The sequence below is a fragment of the Aristolochia californica genome, unplaced genomic scaffold (assembly GCF_029961685.1).
Source record: "Aristolochia californica isolate CCGP_79_NKW_82.1479 unplaced genomic scaffold, dmAriCali1.0.hap1 SCAF_6, whole genome shotgun sequence".
Lineage (NCBI taxonomy): Eukaryota > Viridiplantae > Streptophyta > Magnoliopsida > Piperales > Aristolochiaceae > Aristolochia > Aristolochia californica.
The window spans coordinates 31,900,661-31,915,747 of record NW_027182257.1 but is presented as its reverse complement, the minus strand read 5'-3'; positions in this window follow the sequence as shown (position 1 = coordinate 31,915,747).

Sequence of the window (15,087 nt, the reverse complement as noted above, 5' to 3'; positions counted from 1 at the left end):
TGCCAAAAACATGTAGAGGTTGCAAGTGACCTAATGATAAAAAAATTTCAAGGAGTAGAAAAATTTAAATTCCCAAGTTAATGTGTGGTTGGATATTTACTAGAGCCAAACAACCCACTTTTTGCCTATCCTTAAAAATCACAAATACCTTCTGGAATTATCTTTCTCAGATTTTGTGCACATCCATTTTAGATGTTGAAATTCACTCTCCCACTTTTCTCTTAAAAAAAAAGATTTAAGGCAAATAGATTGCAACAAAATGAAAATTTTAGAGTTGAAGTGTGCAAAAAAACTTTGAAAACTATAATAAATGTAAGTGAAGAAAATTATTTCACGGACTAAAAATGAACTCCAAAGTTTTGTTATCCATGTTAGGGAAATTCCACTAGTACAACCCCCTAATAATAGCTTGGTAAACTTTTATAGGAAAGAGACTTCTAACTAATCCTAACATGTTTTAAGTGTGGTAGATATGCATGCCAGAAACATGTTGAGGTGCGAGTGACCTAATGATCAAAAAATTTCATGGAGTAGAAAAAATTAAATTATCAAGTTAACGTGTGGTTAGATATTTATCAGAGCCAAACATCCCACTTTTTACCTATCCTTAAAAATCACAGATAGTTTTTTGAATTATCTCTCTCAGCATTTGTGCATTTCCATTTTGGATGTTCAAAATTTTTTTCACATCCAATCATGATTTTCACTCTCCCATTTTTCTCGTAAACAAAAACGATATAAGGTAAATAGATCGGAAAAAAATGAAAATTTTAGAGTTCATCTGTGCTAAAAAATTTGAAAACTATAATAAATTTAAGTGAAGAAAATTTCTTCACGCACTAAAAATGAACTCCAAATTTTTTTTATCCATGTTTAGGAAATTCCACTAGTACAACCCCCTAATAATAGCTTGGTGAAATTTTATAGGAAAGAGACTTCTAACTGATCCTATCATGTTTTAAATGCCGTGGATATGCCTGCCAAAAACATGTTGAGGATGCAACTGACCTACTGATCCAAAAATTGCAAAGAGTAGAAAAAATTAAATTCTCAAGTTAACGTGAGGTTGGATACTTACCAGAGCGAAACCACCCACTTTTGCCTATATTTAAAAATCACAGATACTTTTTGGAATTATCTCTCTCTATATTTGTGCATTTCCATTTTGGATGTTCAAATTTTTTTTCAGATCTAAACCTGAGTTTTCACTCTCCCATTTTTCTCGTAAAAAAAAAAGATATCAGGCAAAAAGATCGCAAGAAAATGAAAATTTTAGAGTTCATATGTGCAAAAATATTTGAAATCTATAATAATATAAGTGAAGAAAATTATTTCACACCCTGAAAATGAACTCCAAAGTTTTGTTATCATGTTTGGGAAATTCCACTAGTACGACCCCCTAATACTAGCGTGGTGGAATTTTATAGGAAAGAGACTTCTAACTGATCCTAGCATATTTTAAGTGTGGCGGATATGCATGCCAGAAACATGTTGAGGAAGCAAGTGACATAATGATCCAAAAATTTCAAGGAGTAGAAAAAATTAAATTCTCAAGTTAATGTGTGGTTGGATATTTACCCGAGCCAACAACCCACTTTTTGCCTGTCCCTAAAAATCACAGATACTTCTTGGAAATATCTCTCTCAGCATTTGTGCATTTCCATTTTGGATGTTCAACTTTTTTTTCACATCCAAACTTGAGTTTTCACTCACCCATTTTTCTCGGAAACAAAAAAGATATAAGCCAAATAGATCGCAACAAAATGAAAATTTTAGAGTTCATGTGTGCAAAAAAATTTGAAAACTATAATAATTGTAAGAGAAGAAAATTATTTCTCGCACTAAAAATAATCTCCAAAGTTTTGTGATCCATTTTGGGAAATTCCACTAGTACAACCCCATAATAATAGCTTGGTGGAATTTTATAGGAAAGAGACTTCTAACTGATCCTAAAATATTTTATGTGTGGTGGATATGCATGCCAGAAATATGTTGAGGATGCAAGTGACCTAATGATCCAAAAATTTCAAGGCATAGAAAAAATTAAATTCTCAAGTTAACGTGTGGTTAGATATTTACCAGAGCCAAACAACCCACTTTTTAGCAATCCTTAAAAATCACAGATACTTTTTGGAATTATCTATCTCAGCATTTGTGCATTTCCTTTTTGGATGTTCAAATTTTTTTTCATATCCAAACTTGAGTTTTCACTCTCCCATTTTTCTCGTAAACAAAAAAGATTTAAGGTAAATTCATTGCAACAAAATGAAAATTTTAGAGTCCATATGTGAAAAAATATTTAAAAGCTATAATAAATGGAAATGAAGAAAATTATTTCATGCACTAAAAAAGAAAATTAAATTCCTCTAGTACAACCTCCTAATAATAGGTTGGTGGAATTTTATAGGAAAGAGACTTCTAACTGATCCTAACATGTTTTAAGTGTGGTGGATATGCATGCCAGAAACATATTGAGGATGTTAGTGACCAAACCAACCAAAAATTTCAAGGAGAAGAAAAAATTAAATTCTCAAGTGAATGTGTGGTTTGATAATTACCGGTGCCAAACAACCCACTTTTTGCCTATCCTTAAAAATCATAGATACTTTTTGAAATTATCTCTCTCAGCATTTGTGCATTTCCATTTTGGATGTCCAAATTTTTTTTCACATCCAAACTTGAGTTTTCACTCTCCCATTTTTCTCGTAAACAAAAAAGATATAAGGCAAATGGATCGTAACAAAATGAAAATTTTAGAGTTCATGTGTGCAAAATAAATTTGAAAACTATAATAAATGTAAGAGAAGAAAATTATTTCACGCACTAAAAATGAACATCAATGTTTTGTTATCCATGTTTTGGAAATTCCACTAGTACATACCCATAATAATAGCTTGGTGGAATTTTATAGGAAAGAGACTTCTAACTGATCCTAAAATTTTTTATGTGTGGTAGATATGCATGCCAGAAACATGTTGAGGATGCAAATGACCTAATGATCGAAAAAATTCAAGGAGTAGAAAAAATTAAATTCTCATGCTAACGTGTGGTTGGATATTTACTAGAGCCAAACAACCCACTTTTTGCCTATCGATAAAAATCTCAGATACTATTTGGAATTATCTTTCTCAGCATTTATGCATTTCCATTTTGGATGTTCAAATTTTTTTTCACATCCAAACTTGAGTTTTTACTCTCCCATTTTTCTCGTAAACAAAAAAGATATGAGGCAAATTCATCGCAACAAAATGAAAATTTTAGAGTTCATGTGCCAAAAAATTTGAAAACTATGATAAATGTAAGTGAAGAAAATTATTTCACGCACTAAAAATGAACTCCAAAGTTTTGTTATCCATGTGTGGGAAATTCCACTAGTACAACCCCCTAATAATAACTTGGTGGAATTTTATAGGAAAGAGACTTCTAATTGATCCTAACATGTTTTAAGTGTGGTGGATATGCATGCCAGAAACATGTTGAGGATGCAAGTGACCTAATGATCCAAAAATTTCAAGGAGTAGAAAATATTAAATTCTCGTGTTAACAAGTGGTTGGATACTTACCAAAGCCAAACAACCCACTTTTTGCCTATCCTTAAAAATCACTTATACTTTTTGGAATTATCTCTCTCAGCATTTGTGCTTTTCCATTTTGGATGTTCAAATTTTTTTTGACATCCAAACTTTAGTTTTCACTCTCCCATTTTTCTCGTAAACAAAAAAGATATGTGGCAAATAGATTGCAACAAAATGAAAATTTTATGCTTCATGTTAGCAAAACAATTTGAAAACTATAATAAATGTAACTGAAGAAAATTATTTCCCACACTAAAAATGAACTCCAAAGTTTTTTTATCCATGTTTGGGAAATTCCACTAGTACAACCCCCTAAAATAGCTTGGTGAAATTTTATTGGAAAGAGACTTCTAAGTGATCCTAACATGTTCTAAGTGTGGTGGATATGCATGCCAGAAACATGTTGACGATGCAAGTGACCTAAAGATCCAAAATTTTGAAGGAGTAGAAAAAATTAAATTCTCAAGTTAACGTGTACTTGGATATTTACTAGAGCCAAACAACCCACTTTTTGCCTATCCATAAAAATCAGAGATACTTTTTGGAATTATCTCTCTCAACATATGTGCATTTCCATTTTTGTTGTTCAAATTTTTTTTCACATCCAAACTTGAGGGTTCACTCTCCCATTTTTCTCATAAACCAAAAGATATATGCGAAATAGAAAGCATTAAAATGAAAATTTTAGAGTTCATGTGTGCTAAAAAATTTGAAAACTATAATAAATGTATGTCAAGAAAATTTTTGCACGCACTAAAAATGAACTCCAAAGTTTTGCTATCCATGTTTGGGAAATTCCACTTGTACAACCCCCTAATAATAGATTGGTGGAATTTTATAGGAAAGAAACTTCTAACTGATCCTATCATGTTTCATGTGTGGTGGATATGCTTGCCAGAAACATGTTGAGGATGCAAGTGACCTAATGATCCAAAAATTTCAAAGAGTAGAAAAAATTAAATTCTCAAGTTAACGTGTGGTTGGATACTTACAAGAGCGAAACCACCCACTTTTTTCCTATCCTTAAAAATGAAAGATACTTTTTGGAATTGTCTCTCTCTGTATTTGTGCATTTCCATTTTTTATGTTGAAATTTTGTTTCAAATCCAAACTTGAGTTTTCACTCTCCATTTTTCTCGTAAACAAAAAAGATATAAGGCAAAAAGATCGGAAGAAAATGAAAATTTTAGAGTTCATTTGTGCAATAAAATTAGAAAACTATAATATATGTAAGTGAAAAAAGTTATTTCACGAACTAAAAATGAACTCCAAAGTTTTGTTCTCCATGTTTGGGAAAATCCACTGGTACAACACCCTTATAATAGCTTGGTGAAATTTTATAGGAAAGAGACTTGTGACTGATCCTAACAAGTTTTAAGTGTGGTGGGTATGCATGCCAGAAACATGTGGAGGATGCAAGTGACCTAAAGACCCAAAAATATCAAGGATTAGAAAAAATTAAATTCTCATGTCAACGTGCGGTTGGATACTTACCAGAGCCAAACAATCCACCTTTTGCCTATCCTTAAAAATCACAGATATTTTTTGGAATTACCTCTCTCATCATTTGTGCATTTCCATTTTGGATCTTAGAATTTTTTTTCAGATCCAAACTTGAGTTTTCACTCTCCCATTTTTCTCCTAAACAAAAAAGATATAAGGCATATAGAACGCAACAAAATGAAAATTTTAGAGTTCATGTGTGCAAAAAAATTTGGAAACTATGATAAATGAAAGTGAAGAAAATGATTTCACACACTAAAACTGAACTCCAAAGTTTTATTATCCATGTTTGGGAAATTCTACTAGTACAACCCCCTAATAATAGCTTGGTGGAATTTTATAGGAAAGAGACTTCTAAATGATTCAAACATGTTTTAAGTGTGGTGGATATGCATGCCAGAAACATGTTGAGGATGCAAGTGACCTAATGATCCAAAAATTTCAAGGTGTAGAAAAAATTAAATTCTTAAGTTAACATGTGGTTAGATACTTACCAGAGCCAAACAACCCACTTTTTGCCTAACCTTAGAAATCACAAATACTTTTTTGGAATTATCTCTCTCAACATTTGTGCATTTCCATTTTGGATGTTCAAATTTTTTTTCAAATCCAAACTTGAGTTTTCACTCTCCCATTTTTCTCGTAAAAAAAAACGATATAAGGCAAATAGATCGCAACAAGATGAAAATTTTAAAGTTCAAGTGTGCAAAAATTTTTGAAAACTATAATAAATGTAAGTAAGGAAAATTAATTAGCGCACAAAAAATGATCTCCAAATTTTGTCATCCATGTTTGGGAAATTCCACTAGTACAACCCTCTAATTGGTAGAATTTTAAAGGAAAGAGACTTCTTACTGATTCTAACATGTTTTAAGTGTTTTGGATATGCATGCCAGAAACATGTTGAGGATGCAAGTGACCTAATGATCCAAAAATTTCAAAGAGTAGAAAATTTTATTTCTAGAGTTAACGTGTGGTTGGATACTTACCAGAGCCAAACAACCCACTTTTTGCCTAACCTTAAAAATCACATACACTTTTTGGAATTATCTCTCTCGGTATTTGTGCATTTTCATTTTGGATATTCAAATTTTTTTTCAGATCCAAACTAGAGTTTTAACTCTCCCATTTTTCTCGTAAACCAAAAAGATATAAGGCAAATAGATCGCCACAAAATGAAAATTTTAGAGTTCATGTGTCCAAAAAAATTTGAAAACTATGATAAATGTAAGTGAAGAAAATTATTTCACGCCATAAAAATGAACTCCAAAATCCTTGTTTGGGAAATTCCACCAGTACAACCCCCTAATAATAGCTTGGAGGAATTTTGTAGGAAAGAGACTTCTAACTGATCCTAACATGTTTTAAGTGTGGTGGATATGCATCTCAGAAAGATGTTGAGGGTGCAAGTGACCTAATGATCCAAAAATTTCAAGGAGTAGAAAAAATCAAATTCTCAAGTTAACGTGTGGTTGGATATTTACCAGAGCCAAACAACCCACTTTTTGCCTATCCTTAAAAATCATAGAAACTTTTTGGAATTATCTCTCTTAGCATTTGTGCATTCCCATTTTGGAAGTTCATATTTTTTTCAGATCCAAACTTGAGTTTTCACTCTCCTATTTTTCTCGTTAAAAAAAAGGATATAAGGCAAACAGATCGCAACAAAATGAAAATTTTAGAGTTCATGTGTGGAAAAAAATTTGAAAACTATGATAAATGTAAGTGAAGAAAATTATTTCACGAACTAAAAATAAACTCAAAAATCCATGTTTGGGAAATTCCACAAGTACAACCCCCAAATAATAGCTTGGTGGAATTTTATAGGAAAGACACTTCTAATTGATCCTAACATGTTTTAAGTGTGGTGGATATGCATGCCAGACACATGTTGAGGATGCAAGTAACCTTATGATCCAAAAATTTCAAGAAGTAGAAAAATTAAATTCTCAAGTTAACGTGTGGTTTGATACTTACCAAAGCCAAACAACCCACTTTTTTCCTATCCTTAAAAATCACGGATACTTTTTGGAATTATCTCTCTCAGCATTTGTAAATTTCCATTTTGGTTGTTCAAATTTTTTTTTATATCCAAACTTGAGTTTTCACTCTCCCATTTTTCTCGTAAACAAAAAAGATATAAGGCAAATAGATCGCAACAAAATGAAAATTTTAGAGTTCCTGTGTGCAAAAAAATTTGAAAACTACAATAAATGTAAGTGAAGAAAAATATTTCACACTAAATAAGAACTCCAAAGTTTTCTTATCCATGTTTGAGAAATTCCACTTGTACAACCCCCTAATAATAGCTTGGTGGAATTTTGTAGAAAAAAGACTTCTAACTGATCCTAACAAGTTTTAAGTGTGGTGGATATGCATGCCGGAAACATGTAGAGGTTGCAAGTGACCTAATAATCCAAAAATTTCAAGGAGTAGAAAAAAATAAATTCTCAAGTTAATGTGTAGGTGGATTTAGTAGAGCCAAACAACCCATTTTTTCCTATCCTTAAAAATCATAGATACTTTTTAGAATTATCTCTCTCAGCATTTGAGCATTTCCATTTTGGATGTTTAAATTTTTTTTCACATCCAAACTTGATTTTCACTCTGCCTTTTTTCTTGTAAACAAAAAAGATATAACACAAATAGATAGCAACAAAATGACAATTTTAGAGTTCATGTGTGCAAAAATATCTGAAAACTATAATAAATGTAAGTGAAGAAAATTACTTCACGCAATAAAAATGAACTCCAAAGTTTTGTTATCCATGTTTGGGAAATTCCACTAGTACAACCCCCTAATAATAGCTTGGTGGAATAGTATAGGAAAGAGAATTCTAACTGATCCTAACATGTTTTAAGTGTGGTAGATATGCATGCCAAAAACATGTTGAGGATGCAAGTGACCTAATGATCCAAAAATTTCAAAGAGTAGAAAAAATTAAATTCTCAAGTTAACGTGTGATTGGATATTTACCAGAGCCAAACAACCCACTTTTTGCCTATCCTTAAAAATCACAGATACTTTTTGGAATTATCTCTCTCAGCATTTGTGGATTTCCATTTTGCATATTGAAATTTTTTTTCACATCCAAACTTGAGTTTTCACTCTCCCATTTTTCTCATAAACAAAAAAGATATAAGGCAAATAGATTGCAACAAAATGAATATTTTAAAGTTCATGTGTGCAAAAAAATTAGAAAACTATAATAAGTGTAAGTGAAGAAAATTATTTCACGCCCTAAAAATGAACTCCAAAGTTTTTTTATCCATGTTTGGAAAATTCCACTAGTACAACCCCCTAATAATAGCTTAGAGAAATTTTATAGGAAAGAGACTTCTAACTGATCCTGACATGTTTTAAGTGTGGTGGATATGCATGCCAGAATTATGTTGAGGAGGCAAGTGACCAAGTGATCCAAAAATTTCAAGGAGTAGAAAAATTTAAATTCTCAAGTTAACGTGTGGTAGGATATTTTCCAGAGCCAAACAACCCACTTTTCGCCTATCCAAAAAAATCACAGAAACTGTTTGGAATTATCTCTCTCAGCATTTGTGCATTTCCATTTTGGATGTTCAAATTTTTTTTCACATCCAAACTTGAGTTTTCACTCTCCCATTTTTCTCGTAAACAAAAAAGATATCAGGCAAATTGATCAGAACTAAATGAAAATTTTAGAGTTCATATGTGCAAAAATATTTGAAAACTATATTAAATATAGGTGAAGAAAATTATTTCACGCACAGAAAATGAACTCCAAATTTTTGTTATCAATGTTTGTGAAATTCCCCGAGTACAACCCCCTAATAATAGCTTGGTGGAATTTTATAGGAAAGAGATTTCTAACTGATCCTAACATGTTTTAAATGTGGTGGATATGCATGACAGAAACATGTTGAGGATACAAGTAACCTAATGATCCAAAACTTTCAAGGAGTAGAAAAAATTAAATTCTCAAGTTAATGTGTGGTTGGATACATACCAGAGCCAAACAACCAACTTTTTGCCTACCCTTAAAAATCACGGATACATTTTGGAATAATCTCTCTCAGCATTTGTGCATTTCCATTTTGGATGTTCAAATTTTTTTCTGATCCAAACTCATGTTTTCACTCTCCCATTTTTCTCGTAAACAAAAAAGATAGAAGGCACATAGATCGGAACAAAATGAAAATTTTAGAGTTCATGTGGGCAAAAATATTTGAAAACTATAATAATGTAAGTGAAAAAAATTATTTCATGCACTAAATATGATCTCAGAAGTTTTGTTATCCATGTTTGGGAAATTTCACTAGTACATCCCCATAATAATAACTTGGTGGAATTTTATAGGAAAGAGACTTCTAACTGATCCTAACAAGTTTTAAGTGTGGTGGATATGCATGCCAGAAACATGTGTAGGATGCAAGTGACCTAATGATCCAAAAATTTCAAAGAGTAGAAAAAAATAAATTCTCAAGTTAACGTGTAATTGGATATTTACTAGAGCCAAACAACCCACTTTTTGCTTATCCTTAAAAATCACAGATACTTTTTGGAATTATCTCTCTCAGCATTTGTTGATTTCCATTTTGCATATTCAAATTTTTTTCACATCCAAACTTGAGTTTTCACTCTCCCATTTTTCTCGTAAACAAAAAAGATATAAGGCAAATAGATCGCAACAAAATGAAAATTTTAGAGTTTAAGTGTGAAAAAATATTTGAAAACAATAATAAATGTAAGTAAAGAAATTTATTTCACACACTGAAAATGATTTCCAAAGTTTTGTTATCGATGTTTGGGAAATTCCACTAGTACAACCCTCTAATAATAGCTTGGTGGAATTTTATAGGAAAGATACTTTTATCTGATCCTAACAAGTTTTAAGTGTGGTGGATATGCATGCCAGAAACATGTGGAGGATGCAAGTGACCTAATAATTCAAAAATTTCAAGGAGTAGAAAAAATTAAATTCTCAAGTTAACGTGTGGTTGGATATATACCCGAGCCAAACAACCCACTTTTTACCTATCCTTAAAAATCACAGATACTTTTTAGAATTATCTCCCTTAGCATTTGTGCATTTTCGTTTTAGATGATCAAACTTTTTTTTCAGATCCAAACTTGAGTTTTCACTGTCCCATTCTTCTCATTAACGAAAAAGATATAAGGCAAATAGATCGCAACAAAATGAAAATTTTTGAGTTCCTGTGTGCAAAAAAATTTGAATACTATAATAAATGTAGGTGAAGAAAATTATTTCACGCACTAAAAATGAACTCCAAAGTTTTATTATCCATGTTTTGGAAATTCCACTAGTAAAACCCCCTAATAATAGCTTGGTGGAATTTTATAGGAAAGAGACTTCTAATTGATCCTAACATGTTTTAAGTGCGGTGGATATGCATGCCAGAAACATGTTGAGGATGCAAGTGACCTAATGATCCAAAAATTTCAAGGAGTAGAAAAAATTAAATTCTCAAGTTAACATGTGGTTGGATACTTACCAGAGCCAAACAACCCACTTTTTGCCTATCCTTAGAAATCACAAATACTTTTTGGAATTATATCTCTCAACATTTGTGCATTTCCATTTTGGATATTCAAAATTTTTTTCAAATCCAAACTTGAGTTTTCACTCTCCCATTTTTCTCATAAAAAAAAGATATAAGGCAAATAGATCGCAACAAAATGAAAATTTTAGAGTTCAAGTATGCAAAAATATTTGAAAACTATAATAAATGTAAGTAAAGAAAATTATTTCACGCACTAAAAATGATCTCCAAAGTTTTGTTATCCATGTTTGGGAAATTCCACTAGTACAACCCTCTAATAATAGCTTGGTGGAGTTTTATAGGGAGGAGACTTCTAATTGATCCTAACATGTTTTAAGTGTGGTGGATATGCATGCCAGGAACATGATGAGGATGCAAGTGACCTAATGATCCAAAAATTTCAAAGAGTAGAAAATATTAAATTCTGAAGTTAACGTGTCGTTGGATACTTACCAGAGCTAAACAACCCACTTTTTTCCTATCCTAAAAATCACAAATACTTTTTGGAATTATCTCTCACTGTATTTGTGCATTTCTATTTTGGATGTTCAAATTTTTTTTCAGATCCAAACTTGATTTTTCACATTCCCATTTTTCTCGTAAACAAAAAAGATATAAGGCAAATAGATCGCAACAAAATGAAAATTTTAGAGTTCATGTGTGCAAAAAAAATTGAAAACTATGGTAAATATAAGTGAAGAAAATTATTTCAGGCACTAAAAATGAACTCCAAAATCCTTGTTTGGGAAATTCCTCTAGTACAACCCCCTAATAATAGCTGGAGGAATTTTATAGGAAAGAGACTTCTAACTTATCCCAACATGTTTTAAGTGTGGTGGATATGCATGCCAAAAACATGTTGAGGATGCAAGTGACCTAATGATCCAAAAATTTCGAGTAGAAAAAATTAAATTCTCAAGTTGACGTGTGGTTGGATACTTACCAGAGCCAAACAACCAACTTTTTGCCTACCCTTAAAAATCACGATTAATTTTTGGAATTATCTCTCTTAGGATTCGTGAATTTCCATTTTGGATGTTCAAATTTTTTTTCTGATGCAAACATAAGTTTTCATTCTCCCATTTTTCTTGTAAACAAAAAAGTTATAAGGCACGTAGATCGCAACAAAATGAAAATTTTAGAGTTGATGTGTGCAAAAATATTTGAAAACTATAATAATTTAAGTGAAGAAAATTATTTCATCCACTAAATACGATCTCAGAAGTTTTGTTATCAATGTTTTGGAAATTCCACTAGTACAACCCCATAATAATAGCTTGGAGGAATTTTATAGGAAACAGACTTCTAACTGATCCTAACATGTTTTAAGTGTGGTGGATATGCTTGTCAGAAACATGTGTAGGATGCAAGTGACCTAATGATTCGAAAAATTCAAAGAGTAGAAAAAATTAAATTCTCAAGTTATCGTGTGGTTGGATACTTACCAGAGCCCAACAAACCACTTTTTGCCTATCCTTAAAAATCACAGATACTTTTTGGAATTGTCTCTCTCCGTATTTATGAATTTCCAATTTGGATGTTCATATTTTTTTTCAGATCGAAACTTGATTTTTCACTCTCCCATTTTTCTCGTAAAGAAAAAAGATATCAAGCAAATAGATCGCAACAAAATGAAAATTTTAGAGTTCATGTGTGCAAAAAAATTTGAAAACTATAATAAATGTAAGTGAAGAAAATTATTTCATGCACTAAATATGAACTCCAAAGTTTTGTTATCCATGTTTGGGAAATTCCACAAGTACAACCCCCTAATAATAGCTTGGTGGAATTTTATATGAAAGATACTTTTATCTGATCCTAACAAGTTTTAAGTGTGGTGGATATGCATGCCAGAAACATGTGGAGGATGCAAGTGACCTAATGATTCAAAATTTTCAAGGAGTAGAAAAAATTAAATTCTCAAGTTAACGTGTGGTTGGATATATACCCGAGCCAAACAACCCACTTTTTACCTATCCTTAAAAATCATAGATAATTTTTAGAATTATCTCTCTTAGCATTTGTGCATTTTCGTTTTAGATGATCAAACTTTTTTTTAGATCCAAACTTGAGTTTTCACTGTCCCATTCTTCTCGTTAACGAAAAAGATATAAGGCAAATAGATCGCAACAAAATGAAAATTTTGGAGTTCCTGTGTGCAAAAAAATTTGAATACTATAATAAATGTAGGTGAAGAAAATTATTTCACGCACTAAAAATGAACTCCAAAGTTTTATTATCCATGTTTTGGAAATTCCACTAGTAAAACCCCCTAATAATAGCTTGGTGGAATTTTATTGGAAAAAGACTTCTAATTGATCCTAACATGTTTTAAGTGCGGTGGATATGTATGCCAGAAACATGTTGAGGATGGAAGAGACCTAATGATCCAAAAATTTCAAGGAGTAGAAAAAATTAAATTCTCAAGTTAACATGTGGTTGGATACTTACCAGAGCCAAACAACCCACTTTTTGCCTATCCTTAGAAATCACAAATACTTTTTGGAATTATATCTCTCAACATTTGTGCATTTCCATTTTGGATGTTCAAAATTTTTTTCAAATCCAAACTTGAGTTTTCACTCTCCCATTTTTCTCATAAAAAAAAAAGATATAAGGCAAATAGATCGCAACAAAATGAAAATTTTAGAGTTCAAGTATGCAAAAATATTTGAAAACTATAATAAATGTAAGTAAAGAAAATTATTTCACGCACTAAAAATGATCTCCAAAGTTTTGTTATCCATGTTTGGGAAATTCCACTAGTACAACCCTCTAATAATAGCTTGGTGGAGTTTTATAGGGAGGAGACTTATAATTGATCCTAACATGTTTCAAGTGTGGTGGATATGCATGCCAGGAACCTGATAAGGATGCAAGTGACCTAATGATCCAAAAATTTCAAAGAGTAGAAAATATTAAATTCTCAAGTTAACGTGAGGTTGGATACTTACCAGAGCCAAACAACCCACTTTTTTCGTATCCTTAAAAATCACAGATACTTTTTGGAATTATCTCTCACTGTATTTGTGCATTTCTATTTTGGATGTTCAAAATTTTTTTCAGAACCAAACTTTATTTTTCACTCTCCCATTTTTCTCGTAAACAAAAAAGATATAAGGCAAATAGATCGCAACAAAAATGAAAATTTTACAGTTCATGTGTGCAAAAAAATATGAAAACTATGGTAAATGTAAGTGAAGAAAATTATTTCAGGCACTAAAAATGAACTCCAAAATCCTTGTTTGGGAAATTCCACTAGTACAACTCCCTATTAATAGCTTGAAGGAATTTTATAGGAAAGTGACTTCTAACTTATCCTAACATGTTTTAAGTGTGGTGGATATGCATGCCAGAAACATTTTGAGGATGCAAGTGACCTAATGATCCAAAAATTTCAAGGAGTAGAAAAAATTAAATTCTCAAGTTAACATGTGGTTGGATACTTACCAGAGCCAAACAACCAACTTTTTGCTTACCCTTAAAAATCATGATTACTTTTTGGAAATATCTCTCTAAGGATTCGTGCATTTCCATTTTGGATGTTCAAATTTTTTTTTTGATGCAAACATAAGTTTTCATTCTCCCATTTTTCTCATAAACAAAAAAGTTATAAGGCACGTAGATCGCAACAAAATGAAAAATTTAGAGTTGATGTGTGCAAAAATATTTGAAAACTATAATAATGTAAGTGAAGAAAATTATTTCATCCACTAAATACGATCTCAGAAGTTTTGTTATCCATGTTTGGGAAATTTCACTAGTACATCCCCATAATAATAACTTGGTGGAATTTTATAGGAAAGAGACTTCTAACTGATCCTAACAAGTTTTAAGTGTGGTGGATATGCATGCCAGAAACATGTGTAGGATGCAAGTGACCTAATGATCCAAAAATTTCAAAGAGTAGAAAAAAATAAATTCTCAAGTTAACGTGTAATTGGATATTTACTAGAGCCAAACAACCCACTTTTTGCTTATCCTTAAAAATCACAGATACTTTTTGGAATTATCTCTCTCAACATTTGTTGATTTCCATTTTGCATATTCAAATTTTTTTCACATCCAAACTTGAGTTTTCACTCTCCCATTTTTCTCGTAAACAAAAAAGATATAAGGCAAATAGATCGCAACAAAATGAAAATTTTAGAGTTTAAGTGTGAAAAAATATTTGAAAACAATAATAAATGTAAGTAAAGAAATTTATTTCACACACTGAAAATGATTTCCAAAGTTTTGTTATCGATGTTTGGGAAATTCCACTAGTACAACCCTCTAATAATAGCTTGGTGGAATTTTATAGGAAAGATACTTTTATCTGATCCTAACAAGTTTTAAGTGTGGTGGATATGCATGCCAGAAACATGTGGAGGATGCAAGTGACCTAATGATTCAAAAATTTCAAGGAGTAGAAAAAATTAAATTCTCAAGTTAACACGTGTGGTTGGATATATACCCGAGCCAAACAACC